The following is an 11910-nucleotide window of genomic DNA, read 5'->3' on the forward strand; positions in this document are numbered from 1 at the left end:
CAAGATATGGTGCATAATAGCTAAGTCTCGCTCCGAAACGAAATCGAAGCGACCTGTTTTTGGAAACAAGACTCGGTTAACTATGCTCAAAAGCAATCTCATTTCGGCATTGAGGTCTTGGGAGTTAACTATGTCAAGAGGGCCGCAGTCCTCTCTTCCTAAAAGTAGGTTTAGGGCAATCTCCCTTTGGGGATGTAAGGTCGGAGCCTCACCGTATTTAGGGATTTGTAATAAGCTAGATAGGATATCCTCATTGATTTCTATCAATGTCCCTCAGACATATCCGGTATACCCCGAGTCCCCTAAGGCCATATTGCTAAACATTTCTCTCACTAGGCCGGGATAGGTTGACATATTTAGGGAACATAGGTATTCCCAACCTTGGGCTCGGAGTCTCTCTCCAATAGAGAACCCCTCACTAGCTAAAAATTGGAAATCAATGTACCTACCCGTGGTTACTATGCGATTTGCACAGGAGAGGGTCATGGTTGGCGGAGCAACCGGAGGAGACGGCACGGAAGGCTCTTCCCTCCGTTCCTCGTCGTCGTTCGCTACTCTAGGACGCCTCCCACCCGTTCGTCTAGCTCTCTTAGGTGCCATGGATTGGAAATCTAGGGAAATGTGGAGAGATTTTGGTTCGATTTGTGGTGGAGAGCAAATGGAGGCTAGGGTTTGTGTTTTTGTTGGGGACGAAAGAAGATAGCTCGGGTCGGCTCGAGCTGTTTCGACCTAATTTAAAAACTTTCATTCGGTCCTCGAGACGTCTCCGCGACTAATGCGAGACGTCTCGCCGGGGGGACGTCTCTGTGATTTGCCAGAGACGTCTCCGGCACTGAAAAATTTCAGAAAGATTTCTATCTTTTCTCAATTTATTTTATTCAGCCACAATAATCAGCGTGATTTCTTTTGATGAATATAGAGTGAGTTTCCATGTGATCCTTTCCTTCAATAATACATCCTATAAAAGTTTGATAATGATTTTTGAATTATCAATATTGAAATGAGGAATGTTTGACCAAATTTCGAATGCCTATGAAATAGGCTCTGAAAATATCTCCATGAAGAGTCCAAGGGAGGGTAACCATCCTCCGGAAAGTCAAACAATTCGTCATCTAACTTTGATAGATTCATGTTTTCACTTATTAGATATTAGGTTTGCTATTTGTGACCTTGAAGTGTATTATTAGTTTGAGTAGCATTCACATGTATCTCTAGAGCTTACAAAACATTGCATTACAAATTCAATCTATTTGCTAGGATCATACAAACACAAAGCATTCCTTAAAAAGTTGAACCTATCTTTACAAAGGGGCTTTGTAAAGATATCGGCCAATTGATTTTCAGTACATACATACTCAATCATCACATCATTTTTCAGCACATGATCCCTTATAAAGTGATGCCTAATCTCTATGTGTTTTGATTTAGAGTGTTGAACAGGATTTTTTGTTAAATTAATTGCACTTGTATTATCACATCTAATTGGTATGTTGTCCATTTTGATACCGAAATCTTCAAGTTGTTGCTTAATCCAAAGAACTTGGGCACAACAGCTTCCAGCTACAATGTACTCAGCCTCAGCTGTGGACAAGGCAACTGAATTCTGTTTCTTGCTAAACCAAGAAACCAAATTGGCACCCAAGAATTGACATGTGCCACTTGTGCTTTTTCTGTCGAGTTTGCACCCGGCAAAATCAGCATCGGAATAAGTAATTAAATTTATATCAGATTGTTTAGAATACCATAAGCCAACATTAGATGTCCCTACTAGATATCTGAATATTCTTTTAACAGCTTGCAAGTGTGATTCCTTAGGACATGCTTGGTATCTAGCACACATGCAAACACTGAATAATATGTCTGGTCTACTAGCAGTAAGGTAAAGTAAGGAACCTATCATACCTCTGTACAATTTGCAGTCTATACTTTTACCTTTTTCATCTTTGTCAAGCTTGCAACTTGAGCCCATGGGTGTGCTGATTTTCTTTGCATCCTTCATCTTGAACTTTTCCAACATTTCCTTGATGTATTTGGACTGACTGATGAAGATGCCTTCCTCTGATTGTTTTATTTGTAGCCCAAGGAAGAAGTTGAGCTCAACCATCATGCTTATTTCAAATTCTTCCTGCATTAGCTTAGCAAACTCTTGACAAAGACTATCATTAGTAGCACCAAAAATTATATCATCCACATAAATTTGCACAAGTAATAAGTCATTCCCTTTTCTTTTAATGAAGAGGGTTTTGTCTACATTTCCTCTCTTAAACTTATTTTCAATTAGGAAATTACTTAATCTTTCATACCATGCCCTAGGGGCTTGCTTAAGTCCATACAATGCTTTATGCAATTTAAAAACATAATCTGGATGTAAGTGGTTCTCAAAACCTGGAGGTTGTCCTACATAAACTTCCTCCATTATATAACCATTTAAAAATGCACTTTTTACATCCATTTGATAGAGTTTGAAATCCATGAAGCATGCATATGCCAAAAGTAGTCTAATAGCCTCTAACCTAGCAACAGGAGCAAAAGTTTCATCAAAATCTATCCCTTCCTCCTGATTATATCCTTTGGCTACTAGCCTAGCTTTGTTTCTTATTACTATTCCATCTTCATCTAGTTTATTCCTATATACCCACTTGGTGCCTATAATTGAAACATTAGGGGGTCTTTTCATTAGAGTCCAAACTTGATTTCTTTCAAATTGGTTTAATTCCTCTTGCATAGCATTTATCCAATTTTCATCTTTTTCAGCTTCTTCTAGTGATTTAGGCTCTATCTGTGAAACAAATGCAAGATAATTACTAGTGTTTCTTAAAGAGGATCTTGTCCTTATCCCTTGTGAAGGATCACCAAGGATTAGATCCCTTGGATGACCATGTGCATACCTCCATTCCTTAGGAAGATCTTGATTTCTCGTTGGAGGTTGATCTTCTTCACCTTGCTGAATTGTATCTTCTTTGATCTCGTCCTCATGTTGTTTGTCTTGTATGGAGAATTCCTTCATTCTGTCTTCAAGTATACCTGCATCACCATCTTCTCCTTTTCTAGAAGAATCTCCATTAGCTTCATCAAAAACAACATGAATGGATTCTTCAACAACGAGAGTTCTCTTGTTGAAGACCCTGTATGCTCTACTAGATGAGGAATAACCTAAGAAGATCCCCTCATCTGATTTAGCACTAAATTTACTTAGATTGTCCTTTCCATTGTTTAAAATAAAGCAGCGACAACCGAAAACATGAAAATAGCTTATATTGGGCTTCTTATTTTTCATTAACTCATAAGGTGTTTTCTTTAAGATAGATCTAACTAAAGCACGGTTTAAAATATGACAAGCAGTATTTATTGCTTCAGCCCAAAAGTACTTTGGTAGATCCGATTCGCACAACATGGTACGAGCCATATCTGCTAGTGTGCGATTCTTCCTTTCTACCATCCCATTTTGTTGGGGTGTCCTAGGTGCCGAGAAATTGTGATTGATACCGTTTTCTTCACAAAATTTTTCAAAATGCTGATTTTCAAACTCGGTACTATGATCACTCCTAATTGCTTTTAGTTTAAGATTGAGTTCATTCGAAACCCTATTATGAAACTTGATAAAAGTGGAAAAGGACTCATCTTTGTGTGCAAGAAATGAAACCCATGTAAAACGTGAAAAATCATCAACAATTACAAGACCAAACTTCTTACCCCCTAGACTAGCAGTTCTAGTAGGTCCAAATAAATCCATGTGAATTAGTTCTAGGGGTTTTGATGTTGAGACTATGTTCTTAGACTTGAAGGAACTTCTTGTTTGTTTCCCTAGTTGACATGCAGCACAGATTTTGTTCTTTTCAAAGTCTATTTTTGGTAGTCCTTTGACTAGGTCTTTTGTAATCAATTTAGAAATTAAATCCATGCTAGCATGCCCTAACCTACGATGCCATAACCAGCTAGTCTCATTGACTTTGGCATCCATGGCTACAAGACATTGGCCATCCTTCATGGTGAGATCATCAAGATCTACCATGTAAACATTTCCACGCCTATGTCCCGTAAGTATGATTTCATTGTCAACTGGACTACTAATTATGCATAGTGAAGATTCAAAAGACACTTTAAAGCCCTTGTCACAAAATTGACTTATACTTAATAAATTATGTTTTAATCCATTAACTAACAATACATTGTCAATAAATGAGGAGGGTGATATGGAGATTTTACCAACGCCAATGATTTGACCTTTAGCATTGTCTCCAAATGTGACTACTCCTCCTTCTTTCGATTTTAAGGTGACGAAAAGGCTCTTGTCACCGGTCATATGCCTTGAGCAACCACTATCAAGATACCACATTCTCTTTTTACTCCCGGCTGCAAGGCATACCTGCAAAATAATCATGTGAAGCCCTTAGGTACCCAAGTTTTCTTGGGTCCTTCTTGGTTAGTGTAGTTGGTTCCCTTAGGCACCCACACTTTAGTTGTGTTTTTACCCTTTACAAATGTATTCTTGTTAGTTTGAATCTTTTTTTGAATGCAAGAATAGGCTTTATGTCCACTTTTCCCACAATAAAAGCATGTAGATTTTTCAGTTTTGATATCTTTTGCTTTCACAAAAAAATTCTTTAGATATTTTTGTTGTTTGTTAATTTTGTATCCCAATCCGGCTTTATTAAAAACAGCTCTTTGATTGGATAGAATAAGATTTAATTTTTCAGAGCTATGTGTAAATTTCTCCACAATTGGTTTGTACTTATGTACCTCATTTTTAAGATCCAAATTTTCTTTAGCCAATTCTTCCTTATCATTTTTAAGGGATTCAACATTTTGTGCAAGTGAGGTATTACTATTGAGTAGGAATTTAAGTTTTAGATTTAATTCCTTAATAAGTGTTTTTGCCGTTTCATTTTCAATGCTAAGTTTTGAATTTTTATTTTCTAGGTCAATGGTGTTAACATTTTCAAAGCTCTCCTTCTCAATCAGTAAGTTTTCAATGTCATCCTTTAGTTTTTGATTGGAGGCCTTTAATTCTTTATTTTTTGCTCCTAACATACTACAATCACTCATGAGCTCTTGGAAGGCTTCATATAATTCTTCTAAAGTAAAATCTGTAGTTGAGCTTTGACATACCTCATCGTCGTTGAATGCCATGAAACATAAGTTGGCGGTCTCTTCCTTCTCTTCCTCGGAGGAGGATGTGTCACTATCATCCCAAGTTGCTTTCAACGCCTTCTTCTTCTTCTTTCCGTAGTGCTTCTTCTGTTGAGGGCATTCGGAACGGATGTGTCCCGGTCTCTTGCAATCATAACATATGATTGGGTCTCTTTCCTTTTCTTTTTCCTTTTCCCAATCATTTCTCCCTCCAAACTTCTTTCTTGGAAAGGGTTTCTTTCTTCTCATAAATTTCTTGAACTTCCTTACTATTAAGCCCATGTCCTCATCTTCGCTTTCTTCTTCACTCTCACTGCTTTCTTCTTCACAAACACTTGAAGTAGCCTTGAGTGTGATTGTCTTCTTCTTTGGCACATCTTCTTCATGTTGCTTCATTGTGAGCTCATGCGTCATCAATGAGCCCAATAGTTGTTCAAGTGCCAATGTGTTGAGGTCTTTAGCTTCTACGATCGCCGTGACCTTCGCTTTCCAAGCTTTTGGCAAGGACCTGAGAATTTTACTCACAAGTTCTGGGTTAGTGTAAGATTTACCCAAATTCTTTAGACCATTTATTATATCAGTGAAGCGTGTGAACATGCATGAAATGGTTTCGTTGGGTTCCATCTTAAATAACTCATATTTGTGAACTAGAATGTTCACTTTAGATTCTTTGACTTGATTGGTACCCTCATGGGTAACTTCAAACCTATCCCATATTTTCTTGGCGGAACTACAGGTGGAGACTCTATTAAACTCATTCACATCTAGAGCACAAAACAATGAGTTCATGGCTCTAGCATTGAGTTGAACCATCCTACTATCATTCTCATCCCAATCCTCCTCAGGTTTGGGAACTTGAATGCCATTAACTATGTGAGATGGTTCGTGTGGTCCCTTGATTATAACCCTCCACAAGGCATAATCTTGTGCTTGAATAAAGATCCTCATTCTAGTCTTTCAATAGGAATAATTTGTCCCATTGAAGAGTGGAGGTCTATTGGTAGCCTGCCCCTCAGCAGGAACATTGTTGAAGGGTGTTGCCATCTAGATCTTTGGCAAAGACGGTTAGGTCTTCAAGAAATACACAGAGCACCTGCTCTGATACCACTTGTTGCCCAGAGATGGTCACCCAAGAGGGGGGTGAATTGGGTGTTTTAAACTTTTTGTCTAATTAAAAACAAAACACACAAGTGTATGCGCTAAAGTAAAGATAAAGCTATAAGCACAGTCAATCGCAAACACGAAGATTTATAGTGGTTCGGAGCTTCCTCTGCTCCTACATCCACTTCCCAAATACCTTTGAAAATTTTACTATAATCCGCGATTACAGTCTGGTAGTTTTGCGAGTGCACTACCCAACTCGTTGTTTTACATCGGGCTAACAACGAACCCTACAATCCCCCAATTTAACCTAGGCTTGGGACGCCTATCCCTTGTTCCAAGTTCCTTGACTGGAACAAGCACAATAAACGAGTGTTTCACAAAAATTTGAAAGCTCTTAAGAAGGCAAATATATCAATGAGAAATAACAAAACCCGGAAGAACCCTTTTTGCCATTGGAAGCGTGGGTAATGGTGGTTCTTCCGATGTGGATCGCGTTGGATTGAATGTGAGCTTTGAATGCCGAGTGGGAGTGAGTAGTTGAGCACAAAATCAGATGGGAAAGCTTGAATGCACTTGATTTCTCCTCTTGAAAGCACTAACTCCCTTGAACCTCTTTCACTTTCTTCTCTCTTGAATGATCTTGTGTTAGGTTGGTGAGAAGTTGTTGGAAGGCACTTAAAAGCTCCCTTTTATAGCCCAAAAAGCAATAGATCCGTTAGACACAAAAATATGAACGTTTGAAATTCAAACAAACCTGCAAAAGTGTGTCAGTCGTGTCCCAGGCGCTCCGGAGACGTCTCCGCTTGACCGCGAGACGTCTCGGCTGTATAAAATTTCTTTTGATATTGTTTGGAGTCGACTCGGCGCTTTATGGGGACGTCTCTGAAGAAGAGCAGCTTGAATGCTTGTTTTTCTGTTTTTCTGAGAGAGTCGGCTCGGTACTTTATGGGGACGTCTCGGGATGTTTGCACTTTTTGCATGGGGACGACTCCGCGACGTCGGGGACAACTCCGTAGCTTTATCACCGAAAAACAAGTCCTCTGGAATTCCCTAAGAGAGTCGACTCCGCGCTTTCTGGGGACATCTCGGAAAGTTTGCTTTTTATGCGTGGGGACGACTCCGCGTCCTTCGGAGACGACTCGCGCGCATCCCTTGAGTTTGGTCTTTCTGCCGCCTCTGAGAGAGTCGACTCCGACCCTGCGAGACGCCTCGCCAGGTGCCGGGGACGTCTCCAGACGTGCCAATTCTTCCTGTTCGAGCCAGAGACGTCTCTGGGACAAACCGGAGACGTCTCGGCTGTCCCTGATCTGTTTTCTTCATCTCAAAAATTCTTCAATAAATCCTTGAAAAATATGGGAACTTGCCTAGACATTTCTTAACAATATTCTTAATTAAACACCTGAAATCCTCAAATAAATTGTTAAGATAAAGGGAATTATACTCTAGTGTTTTGTATTCATCAAAATCCATTAGGGGGTCAACAGTCAGCTTAATTAAAATCAATTAGACGTTGGCTCCTAGGGACATTCGAGCTCAATAGGATGAAGATCACCGAAAGTTGCACCAATTTCGCTCTGGGGCTTAGTTGATGTCTAGGCAAGCTTTGTCCCTATAAGGGAGACAGTTCATCTGTTCGAGGCAAGTGGTTTTTAAGTGGGACCTTTGCGAACGCATCGTGACCCCTCCACTTACCTGGAAGCTTACCTGGTCAACTTGGTTCATTAGACCGGATTGGAGGCTTAGGTGCCCTCTTCAAACCAGTTAGAAGCTGTCTAATGATTTTAGGGCAAATACAAGGATTGATGTATTTTTTTTCTTTTATTGCATGCTTGACTGATCAAGTACTAGTGTATGCAAGGGAGTCGTTCTAGAGTACGTGACCTATTACCCATTGACCCTGAAATAGAACGGACCCTTAGGAATATTCGAGCTGAGATCAGAACATTAGAATCATCCCCACCTCCTGAGATGGCTGAAGAACAACCCAAACTCCTGAGGGAGTACTTTACTCCCACCATTTACACTTCCCCATCTTGCATTCGATTACCTGAGGTAGCAGCTGTACAATACGAAATAAAGTCTAGTGTGATCTGTGGAGTGATTGATTATACCCCTATTTGATTTTGATGAGCTCAAAGCATTTGAGTATATTTCATGTTATACTAATGAATTCAATCTAGTATTTCAGGCGAATATATGTGAATTTATGTTTAAGTGCATCGAGCCTTGGTTCAAAGTAATTTAGCTAAGTGATTGAACTCAATTGAACCAAAGTCTGAAGCTCGAGTCGACTCCGGAAGATTGCGAGTCGACTCTAAGTGTTTCAAAGGTTCTGGCACAAGCTCGAGTCAACTCCGGTACACTACGAGTCGACTCCGACTGAGAACAGACAGAAGGACAGAAAGATGAATTTCAGACCCTGTCACCAAGTCGACTCTGAAGATTTCGAGTCAACTCCGATGCTTGCCGAGTCGACTCCCGACGGTTCCGAGTCGACTCCAAAGGGTAACAGACAGAAAGACAGAACGATGGTTTTTAGACCCTGTTACCGAGTCGACTCTAGAAGGTTATGAGTCGACTCCGATATTGGGCGAGTCGACTCCCAGTTATGTCCGAGTCGACTCCCAGAGGAAAACAAGTCCAAAAGGCAGAGAACCATTTTCGAAGACCCTGTGAACGAGTCGACTCCAAGTGTTCCAGAGTCGACTCCCAAGTCAGCCGAGTCGACTCCAACAAGGTGCGAGTCGACTCTGAGGCAGTTCAGATCAACAGATAGAGGATCGGCTTTTCGGACTCTGAGAGCCGAGTCGACTCTAAGAGAACCCGAGTCGACTCGAGAGAGAAAAGCAGAGAAATGGATTTCTGGAACCCTGAGAACGAGCCGTCTCCAAAAGTGTCGAGTCATCTCCAGATATTGGCGAGTCGACTCTAGATTTGGTCCGAGTCGACTCCAGGACGGGACAGCACTTTAATTCAAATTCTGAACAGTGGGCGAGTCGTCTCCAGTGAAGCATGAGTCGACTCCAACAACAGCCCAGTCGACTCCAGATCGAGCGAGTCGACTCCGATCCCAACGGATACATTGTCAGGATGTGCAGACTATACAGAACGGCTACAAATCAGTGTCTAATGGCTATTTTTCGTAGGGAACAGTTTAAATAGCTAGAGTAAACAGTAGTAGACAAGGATTGAGCTATTCCATTGTGTGCATTAAAGCTTTTCAACCACCAAGATCCTCTAGAGAGAAAATACAAGCAAAAGAAGGAAGAAGCGCATTCAACTCAACCCAACAAATACTTCCTTCGCAATTAAGGCTCTACTACTGTCATTCAATCTTCTGTGCATTCAAGAGGAGACTCAGAAATTGAGAAGCCCCTACTTCCCCTTCCGAAATCTGTTTGAGGGCTTCTAACCTTTCTCTATTAATATTGTTCACATTTGCTTTATAGAAGCTTTCCTTATGATTTTCCCAAACTGTTTTTCTTACTTGATTCAATCAGGAGATTGAATCAAGGGTAGTAAAGTTTGTTAGTAAGCCAAAGTTAAAACCAACGGTGTAAGGGTTTGATTGTGATCCCAGAAAAATAATCGGATGGTTCTAGTCGGTGAGCCTGTGAAAACCGACCGAGTTCGTTGTGATCTCGCGAAAACAACAAGTTGGATTATGAACTTGTAAAACAACCGGCTGTAATCCTAGAAATTAGAGTGAACTCCCAAGTGCGGCTTGGGGAGGGGACGTAGGAGCAAGAGTTGGCTCCGAACCACTATAAAGTCTCTTGTGTTTGTATTGATTAATTGTCTCTTCCACTCTCTCCATTCACTACATCTAGTAATCTATTTAACCTGCTTGCAATAGATTTAATTAATTACCCATTAAGTTTTAATTTGTCAATAATTAATTAAAACCTAATTTACTCCCCCTCTTGAGTTGTCTCCTTGGGCAACAAGTGGTATCAGAGTAGGTGCTCTTATATCGATTGGTATTCCAATCCCCAAAAGAGTAAAAGATTAAAATGACAACCCTTTTTGGATCTTTCCTTAGTGAGGGGCAATCCACCAATAGGCCTCCATTGTTCAATGGAACTAACTACACCTATTGGAAGGCTAGGATGAGGATATTTGTCCAAGCCCAAGACTATGATGTTTGGAGCATCATAGTTAATGGACCATATACTCCTTCTATCTATGTAGATAACATCGCCATACCCAAGCTTGAAAAAGATTGGGATGATAACGATAGAAGGAAGGCACAACTAAATGCCAAAGCAATGAATGTACTTTATTGTGTCTTGGATCCTAATGAATTCAATAGGATCTCTACTTGCAATTCCGCAAAAGAGATATGGAATAGACTTGAAGTGACCCACGAGGGCACAAATCAAGTCAAGAAATCTAAAATAAACATGCTAGTTCATAAATATGAACTATTTAAAATGCAGTCTAATGAAACCATCTCTTGCATGTTTACTCGATTTACTGATATTGTCAACGGCCTAAAAAGCCTTGGCAAAAGTTATACTAACAGTGATCTTGTCAGAAAAATTCTTCGTCTTTACCAAGGTCACGGAAAGCCAAAGTCACGGCAATCCAAGAAGCAAGGGACTTGAACAAGCTGCCACTCGAGGAGCTTCTTGGATCCCTAATGACGCATGAGCTCACAATGAAACAACACAGCGAAGAAGAATCCTCTCATAAGAAAAAGGTAATGGCCCTCAAATCTACTTCTTCTAACAAGGATCTATCTTGCAGTAGCAGCAGCGAAGAAGAAGACAACAATGAGGGAGATGAAGAAGAGGCTCTTCTCGTACGAAAGTTCAGAAGATTCATCAACCGGAAGAAGTTCTTTCATCAGAAGAGAGGTTCCTCAAGTTCCTACAACAAGGATAAAGGTAAGAAAAGGAAAAGTGAGGGAATCGAAGAAGGACAGCAAATACAAGAAGAAAAAAGCTCTTGTCTCCACTTTGACAGACTCCGACCAATCATCATCATCATCGGATGAGGAACAAGAGGAAAAAGCCAATCTTTGCTTTATGGCAAATGAAAATGAGGTAACATCTGAAACTCATTTAGATTTTACTTTTGAAGAATTGTATGATGCCTTTTATGAGCTAATGGATGAGTATAAATCAATAAATCTAAAAAACAAAGATTTGAGGCTAACTAATCAATCCTACAGTCATAAAAATGACAATTTGATTATTGAAAAGGATTCCATTATTAAGGAGAACTTAGAACTTAAAACAAGCAACCAATTGCTAACTCAAAAGAACTGTACCACTAATTAAAGACAAAGAAAGACTAAGTAAAGAAATTTCAAAACTTAAAAACAATAATCAAACTCTAAAAGATAACCTTACAAAAGACTTAAGCTTACTAAAAATAGAAAAACTGAACTTAACAAAAGAACTTGAAAAATATAAACCTATTGTTGAGAAGTTTACCTATAGCTCTGAAAAATTAGAAATGATTCTTAGTAATCAAAGAGCTGTGTTTAATAGAGCCGGTTTAGGGTATAAGCCAAAGAATAAGCAAAAAAAATTTCAAAACTTTTTTGTAAAAGCCGGAGAAAGTAAAACTAAAAATGTAACTTGTTTCTGTTGTGGAAAAGTAGGACATAAAGCTAATGTGTGTGACCATAGAAAAATAAAAGCTAAAAGAAAAATTAAAAAGGTTTGG

The sequence above is a fragment of the Phoenix dactylifera genome, chromosome 14 (assembly GCF_051530095.1).
Source record: "Phoenix dactylifera cultivar Ajwa chromosome 14, Ajwa_hap1_PhDact_Kaust_v1.1, whole genome shotgun sequence".
Taxonomy (NCBI): Eukaryota; Viridiplantae; Streptophyta; class Magnoliopsida; order Arecales; family Arecaceae; genus Phoenix; species Phoenix dactylifera.